Source organism: Bos indicus, chromosome 7, assembly GCF_029378745.1.
Source record: "Bos indicus isolate NIAB-ARS_2022 breed Sahiwal x Tharparkar chromosome 7, NIAB-ARS_B.indTharparkar_mat_pri_1.0, whole genome shotgun sequence".
NCBI lineage: Eukaryota > Metazoa > Chordata > Mammalia > Artiodactyla > Bovidae > Bos > Bos indicus.
The window spans coordinates 13,403,894-13,413,547 of NC_091766.1; the positions used below are offsets into that span (position 1 = coordinate 13,403,894).

Below are 9,654 nucleotides of genomic sequence, written 5' to 3' on the forward strand. Positions count from 1 at the left end.
TCTCCAACCCAGAAAGCCTCAGAACCAATGTCATCATCTCTATCTCTTTCCTTTTTTTTTCTCCTTCCCATATTCTCTCATGCCAAGTGATCTGATGTCTCATTCTAAGTACTTGCCTTACTGCCTTCATCTCTGCAAACTATATTTCCTAACTTTTAAAGTTTATTGAGCCATGATTTCTTTAGGTTTCCACAGCATGTCAGGAACTCTTCTTTAAACTCGTTTACCCTGTCAACAGTCCTATGGAATAAATACCATTAATAATCCCCTTTTATGCCAGTGCACTGAGACAACCCAGAGGGATAGGATGGGAAGGGAGGTGGGAGGGGGGTTCAGGATGGGGGACATATGTACACCCATGGCTGGTTCATGTCAATGTGTGGCAAAACCCACCACAGTATTGTAAAGTAATTAACCTCCAATTAATTACTTCACACTCCCATGTACTTCTTCCTCTCCTACCTGTCCTTTGTTGACATCTGTTTTGTCTACACCACTGTCCCAAGGATGCTAGTGAATATTCAGACAGAGAGAAAAGACATCTCCTACACAGGCTGCTTCACTCAGGTGTATTTCTTTATGGTTTTTGCTGGAACGGACAATTTCCTCCTGACTGTGATGGCCTATGACTGGTTTGTGACCATCTGCCACCCCCTGCACTACATGATCATCAGGAACCCCCGCTTCTATCGTCTCCTGGTTCTCATGTGTTTATCATTTTATTCAGCTCCCTCTTTCATGTGCTACTGATGATGCAGCTGACTTTCTGTATTGGAACTGAAATTCCACATTTCTTCTGTGAACTGACTCAGACTCTCAAGGCAGTATGCTCAGACACCCTCTCAATAACATCTCTTTGTATGTGGCCACTGCCCTGCTGTTTATGTTTCCTCTGATTGGGATCCTCTCTTCTTACTCTCAGATTGTCTCTTCATTAATAAAGATGGCCTCCACTGAAGGCAAGTACAAAGCATTTCCCCCCTGTGGTTCTCACTGCACTGTGGTCTCCTTGTGCTATGGGACAGGCCTGGGGCTTTACCTTACTTCTGCTGTGACCCAGTCTTCCCAGAGAAGCTCCATTGCCTCAGTGAGGTACACTGTGATCACCCTGATGCAGAACCCCTTCATCTATAGCCTGAGGAACAAGGATGTGAAGGCAGCCCTGGCAAGGCTCCTGAGTCTAGGCACCCCTTGTCTGTGATGAGTCACTGACCTCAGAACTAAGTGGACATTGTGAACCCCAGAGACAAATGTTGTAGATTTAAATCTCCTGGTTCCTTTTCTCCCTTAAAAGACATGTTCATTTCTTCTATTCCTAAAGCACCTGTGACTTCACTTTTTTGGGATTGTCTTTTAAGGGTTTTTTTTTTTTTTTTTTTTTTTTTATGTAGGCCATTTTTTAAAGTCTTTATTGAATTTGTTACAACATTGCTTCTACTTTTATGTTTAGGGTTTTTGGCCACAAGGCATGTGGGATCTTAGCTCCCTGACCAGGTAACAAAGAAGCACGCCCTGCACTGGAAGGGCAAGTCTTACCACTGGGCTGCCAGAGAAGTCCCCACTTCTGTTTTTGTATTAGTTTCTCTACTGTTGTCAGTAAATTTTTTTGACATTTTCATTATATGCTGTCCATAAAATTTCATGGTTTTACATGCTTTCTTATAGCCATTCTAACAGTTTCTAACTTCAGATTTAGAGCACTTTATCAAGTGCTGACCTGGTAGTCCCCAAATTAGCCTCTCAAACCCTGGTCGTCTTCACATTCATTTGGTTGTGGGCTTGTTATCTCCAAAAGAATTGGGATAGAAATCATACAATAGATATAACAAAGAGTTTCTCATATCAGGATTGTGTTTGTTTCCTCACATGTGTGACTTTATATCTTCTTGAAGACACTTCTTTGAGATATTTTCTCTTTTTCACCCCACTTTTCAAAAGAAGTGGCTTCCCTGCTGGTTCAGACAGTAAAGAATCAGCCTGCATTGGCAGGAGACTTGGGTTCCATCCCTGGGTCAGGAAGATCCCTTGGAGAAGGAAATGGCAACCTACTCCAGTATTCTTGCCTTGGGAATCCCTTGGACAGAGGAGCCTGGCAGGCTACAGTCCATGGGGTTGCAAAGAGTGAGATATGACTTAGGATGAAGCAACAACAACAACAATTTTCTGATTACAGGAAATAGGCTGCATTCAGCTTCCAAGATCTTCCCTGGATTCCAAGGGCAGGTTCAAACAGTTGTTAATTAGGAAAGGGAGGGGATGCAGAGACAAAAGAGGAACAGTCAAGAAGCAATAGTGCAATTCTTAAATCATCCAACATGTACATTACCATTGTAAAATAGGGGATTCCCTGGTGGCTCATATGGTAGAGAATCTGCCTGCAATGTGGGAGACCTGGGTTTGGTCCCTGGGTTGGGAAGATCCCCTGAAGGAGGGCAGGGCAACCCGCTCCAATATTCTTGCCTGGAGAACCTCCATGGACAGAGGATCCTAGTGGGCTACAACACATGGGGTCGTAAAGAGTTGGACACACCTGAGTGACTAAGCACAGCGCTGCACATGTAAATAGATGACCAGTGTGAGTTTGATGCATGAAGCAGGGCACCCAAAGCCAGTGTCTGATACAACTTAGAGGGATAGGGTGAGGAGGGAGTGGGAGCAGCCAGGATTTAGAATGGGTGGGAAATGCATGTATACTTATGGCCAATTCATGTTGATGTTTGGCAAAAACCATCACAATATTGCAAAGTAATTATCATCCAATTAAAATAAATGAATAAAAATTTTAAAATAACTGGAAGAAAAAAAAAAAAGACCCAATAGTACAGTGTTGGTGCAGGGATATAGGTGAAGATAGTAAATGACTTAGACCAGTGGTATCTGGGGAAAGAGTGCTCCAGGCTGAGGTTAAGGTTAATACAAAGCCCCTGCGGTAGGAGATTGCATGGGGGTGGGGGTGGGGGTTAGCTGGAGCAGAGTGAGTGAGGGGGAGCACAGTAGAACAGGAGGACAGGTATCAGGGCTGATCCTGTGAGCCTTTCTCTGCCGCTGAATGACTCACACTTTCATTTACTCTGAATGAGATGGGGAGTTGTTGCAGGGATTTGAGCAGACATGTAACATGATCTGACAAGATTTTAAAGATCATTCTGGCTGCTGGGTTGAGCATGGGCTGTAGGGTGTAAGTAAGGTAGCCTGTTTGGACTACCTGCAGGCAAGCCTGGTGAGATATAGGTACCTCAGGCCAAGGGGAGGATAGCAGTGTAAGTATTGGGAAGCAGTCAGTTGAGTTGTATTTTGAAGGCAGAACTAAAAGGATCTACTTCCAGGAAGGATACATGTGTGAGAGAAAGAGAAAAGACGAGAATGACTCCAGCATTGGGGCCTGAACAACTGAAAAAATAGAACTGAATTCATTAAGATGGGTTTCCCAGGTGGCGCAGTGATAAAGAATCCACCTGCAATGCAGGAGACAAGGGTTTGATCCCTGTGTCAGGAAGATCCCTTGGAGAAGAAGTGGCAACTCACTCCAGTATTCTTGCCTGGCAAATCCCATCAACGGGGGAGCTGGGATGATTATAGACCAGTCTGCAAAGAGTCAGACACGACTGAGCCACTGAGCACAACAGCACACATCCATTGAGTCATAGAGGGTGAGAATGGAGCAAATTTGAGAACGAAAGAGGATATAAGAGATTCAGAGACATCTCAAAAGTGAGATATTTCAAATGGATATATATTCTATGAGTCCACATATAAGAAGTACGAAGAGTAGTCAAATTCATAGAGACAAAATAGAATGGTGGTTTCCAGGGGATAGAGGAAGGGAGGAAATATGATTAGTGTTTACCAGGTCCAGAGTTTCAAGTTGGGAAAGGTGAAAAAGATTTGGAGATGGATAATGGCAATTATTGTCCAACAATATGAATATACTTAATGCCAAGTGTATAGAACTGTACACATAAAAATGATTATGATGGAGAGATGGATCCAAAAAAATATTGCTGTGATGTATTTCAAACAGTATTCTGCCTTTGTTTCCCTCTGGGCTTCCCTGATAGCTTAGTTGGTAAAGAATCTGCGTGCAATCCAGGAGACCCTGGTTCAATTCCTAGGTCTGAAAGATCCACTGGGGAAGGGATAGGCTAATCACTCCAGTATTCTTGGGCTTCCCTTGTGGCTTAGCTGGTACAGAATCTGCCTACAGCATGGGAGACCTGGGTTTGATGGGAAAGGCTACCCACTCCAGTACTCTGGCCTGGAGAATTTCATGGATTGTACAGCCCATGGGGTCAAAGAGTTGGACATGACTAAGTGACTTTCACTTCACTTCACTTCTACGTTTCCCTCTAACAGTTTTATAGTATTCAATCTTACATTTAGGTCTTTAATCTATTTTGAATTTATTTTTGTATATGGTGTTAAAGAATGTTCTACTTTCATTCTTTTACATGTATGTTATGTAAATGTAATCACAATAAAAGCATTAAGTAGCACAAAATAATGGAGAAAGATTGAGGCTGATAATATTTTCAACATCATTATAAAATAATAGAGCTTAGTTAGGATTTTTTGGATAAAAATTTTATTTTTATTTATTTTTTGACCACACCAGACAGTTTGCAAGATCTTAGTTCCCCAACTGGAGGTCAGACCTATGCCACCTGCAGTGAAAGTGTGGTCTTAACCACTGGACAATTAGGGAAGTTCCAAGATAAAAATTTTAATATTTTTCCTCAACAACATAGACGAGGGTTCTCAACCTCAATAACAGTGACATTTGCCCAGGAGAACCAACCCCAAGTCCAAGGAGCCATGGCTGCATGGGTGCAGGAGGGCCTAGAGGAGCTATCCCACATTGAAGGTCAGGAAGAGTGGCGGTGAGGAGATACCCCTCATCCAAGGTAAGGAGCAATGGCTGTGCTTTGCTGGAGCAGCCGTGAAGAGATACCCCACGCCTAAGGTAAGAGAAACCCAAGTAAGACGGTAGGTGTTGCAAGAGGGCATCAGAGGGCAAACACACTGAAACCATACTCACAGAAAACTAGTCAATCTAATCACACTAGGATCACAGCCTTGTCTAACTCAATGAAACTAAGCCATGCCCGTGGGGCAACCCAAGATGGGCGGGTCATGGTGGAGAGATCTGACAGAATGTGGTCCACTGGAGAAGGGAATGGCAAACTACTTCAGTATTCTTGCCTTGAGAACCCCATGAACAGTATGAAAAGGCAAAATGATAGGATACTGAAAGAGAAACTCCCCAGGTCAGTAGGTGCCCAATATGCTGCTGGAGATCAGTGGAGAAATAACTCCAGAAAGAATGAAGGGATGGAGCCAAAGCAAAAAGAATACCCAGCTGTGGATTTGACTGGTGATAGAAGCAAGGTCCGATGCTGTAAAGAGCAATATTGCATAGGAACCTGGAATGTCAGGTCCATGAGTCAAGGCAAATTGGAAGTGGTCAAACAAGAGATGGCAACAGTGAATGTCAACATTCTAGGAATCAGCAAAATGAAATGGACTGGAATGGGTGAATTTAACTCAGATGACCATTAAATCTACTACTGTGGACAGGAATCCCTCAGAAGAAATGGAGTGGCCATCATGGTCAACAAAAGAGTCTGAAATGCAGTACTTGGATGCAATCTCAAAAATGACAGAATGATCTATGTTCATTTCCAAGGCAAACCATTCAATATCACACTAATCCAAGTCTATGCCCCAACCAGTAACACTGAAGAAGCTGAAGTTAAATGGTTCTATGAAGACCTACAAGACCTTTTAGAACTAACACCCAAAAAAGATGTCCTTTTCATTATAGGGGACTGGAATGCAGAAGTAGGAAGTCAAAAAACACCTGGAGTAACAGGCAAATTTGGCCTTGGAATATGGAATGAAGCAGGGCAAAGGCTAATAGAGTTTTGCCAAGAAAATGCACTGGTCATAACAAACACCCTCTTCCAACAACACAAGAGAAGACTCTATACATGGACATCACAAGATGGTCAACATCAAAATCAGATTGATTATATTCTTTGCAGCCAAAGATGGAGAAGCTCTATACAGTCAGCAAAAACAAGACCAGGAGCTGACCGTGGCTCAGACCATGAACTCCTTATTGCCAAATTCAGACTTAAGTTGAAGAAAGTAGGGAAAACCACTAGACCACTCAGGTATGACCTAAATCAAATCCCTTATGATTATACAGTGGAAGTGAGAAATAGATTTAAGGGCCTAGATCTGATAGATAGAGTGCCTGATGAACTATGGAATGAGGTTCGTGACATTGTACAGGAGACAGGGATCAAGACCATCCCCATGGAAAAGAAATGCAAAAAAGCAAGATGGCTGTCTGGGGAGGCCTTACAAATAGCTGTGATAAGAAGAGAAGTGAGGAAAGGAAAGATATAAACATCCGAATGCAGAGTTCCAAAGAATAGCAAGAAGAGATAAGAAAGCCTTCTTCAGCGATCAACGCAGGAAAATAGAGGAAAACAACAGAATGGGAAAGACTAGAGATCTCTTCAAGAAAATCAGAGATACTAAGGGAACATTTCATGCAAAGATGGGCTCGATAAAGGACAGAAATGGTATGGACCTAACAGAAGCAGAAGATATTAAGAAGAGGTGGCAAGAATACACAGAAGAACTGTACAAAAAAGATCTTCACGAGCCAGATAATCACGATGGTGTGATCACTGACCTAGAGCCAGACATCCTGGAATGTGAAGTCAAGTGGGCCTTGGAAAGCATCACTATGAACAAAGCTAGTGGAGGTGATGGAATTCCAGTTGAGCTATTTCAAATCCTGAAAGATGATGCTGTGAAAGTGCTGCACTCAATATGCCAGCAAATTTGGAAAACTCAGCAGTGGCCACAGGACTGGAAAAGGGCAGTTTTCATTCCAATCCCGAAGAAAGGCAATGCCAAAGAATGCTTAAACTACCGCACAATTGCACTCATCTCACACGCTACCAAAGTAATGCTCAAAATTCTCCAAGCCAGGCTTCAGCAATATGTGAACTGTGAACTTCCTGATGTTCAAGCTGGTTTTAGAAAAGGCAGAGGAACCAGAGGTCAAATTGCCAACATCTGCTGGATCATGGAAAAAGCAAGAGAGTTCCAGAAAAACATCTCTTTCTGCTTTATTGACTATGCCAAAGCCTTTGACTGTGTGGATCACAATAAACTGTGGAAAATTCCGAAAGAGATGGGAATACCAGACCACCTGATCTGCCTCTTGAGAAATTTGTATGCAGGTCAGGAAGCAACGGTTAGAACTGGACATGGAACAACAGACTGGTTCCAAATAGGAAAAGGGTACATCAAAGCTGTATATTGTCACCCTGCTTATTTAACTTATATGCAGAGTACATCATGAGAAATGCTGGACTGGAAGAAACACAAGCTGGAATCAAGATTGCTGGGAGAAATATCAATAACCTCAGATATGCAGATGAGACCACCCTTATGGCAGAAAGTGAAGAGGAACTCAAAAGCCTCTTGATGAAAGTGAAAGTGGAGAGTGAAAAAGTTGGCTTAAAGCTCAACATTCAGAAAACGAAGATCATGGCATCCGGTCCCATCACTTCATGGGAAATAGATGGGGAAACAGTGGAAACAGTCTCAGACTTTGTTTTTGTTGGGCTGCAAAATCACTGCAGATGGTGACTGCAGCCATGAAATTAAATGACGCTTACTCCTTGGAAGGAAAGTTCTGACCAACCTAGATAGCATATTCAAAAGCAGAGACATTACTTTGCCAACAAAGGTTCATCTAGTCAAGGCTATGGTTTTTCCTGTGGTCATGTATGGATGTGAGAGTTGGACTGTGAAGAAGGCTGAATGCGGAAGAATTGAAGCTTTTGAACTGTGGTGTTGGAGAAGACTCTTGAGAGTCCCTTGGACTGCAAGGAGATCCAACCAGTCCATTCTGAAGGAGATCAGCTCTGGAATTTCTTTGGAAGGAATGATGCTAAAGCTGAAACTCCAGTACTTTGGCCACCTCGTGCAAAGAGTTGACTCATTGGAAAAGACTCTGATGCTGGGACGGATTGAGGGCAAGAGGAGAGGGGAAGACAGAGGATGAGATGGCTGGATGGCATCACTGACTCGATGGACGTGAGTCTGGGTGAACTCTGGGAGTTGGTGATGGAGAGGGAGGCCTGGCGTGCTGCGATTCATGGGGTCGCAAAGAGTCGGACATGACTGAGCGACTGATCTGATCTGATCTGATTAATATTTGTCATAGAGTCTATCTTGTATATTGTCTGATGTTTATCAGGATCCCTGGTCTCTACTCGTGAGATACCAGCACTGAGTTGTGATAAGCAGAAACTGGTTATTCCAGTGTTCTCAACCAGACTGATTTTGCCAGTTGTTCCAGAGAGGGCAAATTCAGTCTGGTTGAGAACACTGGAATAAAATAAAATTCTGTGGGTACCAGAATTGATGGTGTATGCTTTCAAAGAGATGGGATCATAGAAAAAGCAACATTTTGGGGAGGATAAAATGTCAGGTTATCTTGGGAAGGTTGAGTTGATGGCCTTCAGAACACCCCACTATTATCTGAGAGGTAAGTGGTATTGGTTTGGATATCATTAATCTGCATAAGTGACAGTATAAGTTAATTAATCATACAGACAGACGAAGTTCCTGCTGAGAGATTCAGGAGTTATTAATAGAAAAAGAAGCCCATGCTTGAATGAATCCTACACATGATGCTTCAGTTCTCAGTTGTAGAGCCTCATTTGGATATCTGATCTCATTTGACCCGTTATAACATCCAATCATTCACATTCCCATTTCTTTCAAGGGAAATAAAACACTCACAGACCCATACTCCCCTTTGGGTATCGCTCCAAACTTCTAAAGAATTTGGTCAGTATCTGTTACTTCCATTTTCATAACATTCACTCTCTTCTCAACCAACTCATCAGGAGTATTTCTACCTCCATCACAACTGCCTTCCCTAAGGTCTGCAGTGACCTCACATGCCAAATAAGTTGTTTTTTTCTTTTTTTTTTAATTTAAATTTATTTATTTTAACTGGAGGCCAATCACTTTACAATATTGTATTGGTTTTGCCATACATCAACATGAATCCACCATGGATGTATGCGTGTTCCCAATCCTGAACCCCCCTCCCACCTCCCTCCCCATACCATCCCTCTGGGTCATCCCATTACACCAGCCCCAAGCATCCGGTATCCTGCATCAAACCTAGACTGGTGATTCATTTCTTATATGATATTATACATGTTTCAATGCTATTCTCCCAAATCATCCCACCCTCTCCCTCTCCCACAGAGTCCAAAAGACTGTTCTATACATCTGTGTCTCTTTTGCTGTCTTGCATACAGGGTTATCATTACTATCTTTCTAAATTCCATATATATGCATTAGTATACTGTATTGGTGTTTTTCTTTTTGGCTTACTTCACTCTGTATAATAGGCTCCAGTTTCATCCATCTCATTAGAACTGATTCAAATGTATTCTTTTTAATGGCTGAGTAAATACGTTTTAAGGGATATTTTCCTTTTGTCAAAATGCTTGATGTCTCAGTAGCAATATCACTAATGGCTGCATTCCCTTTCTTGAAATAGGAAACTTTCTAAAGCATTTTGTTTCTGTTACAATGGGATTCCCAGAT

At 42.4% G+C, this 9,654-nt stretch overlaps 1 pseudogene; it reads left to right on the forward strand.

Annotated features, from left to right (window-relative positions):
• The first annotated feature begins 429 nt into the window (after window positions 1–429).
• On the forward strand, window positions 430–3,001 carry LOC139183975 (olfactory receptor 7D4-like; annotated as a pseudogene).
• The last annotated feature ends 6,653 nt before the right edge of the window (window positions 3,002–9,654 follow it).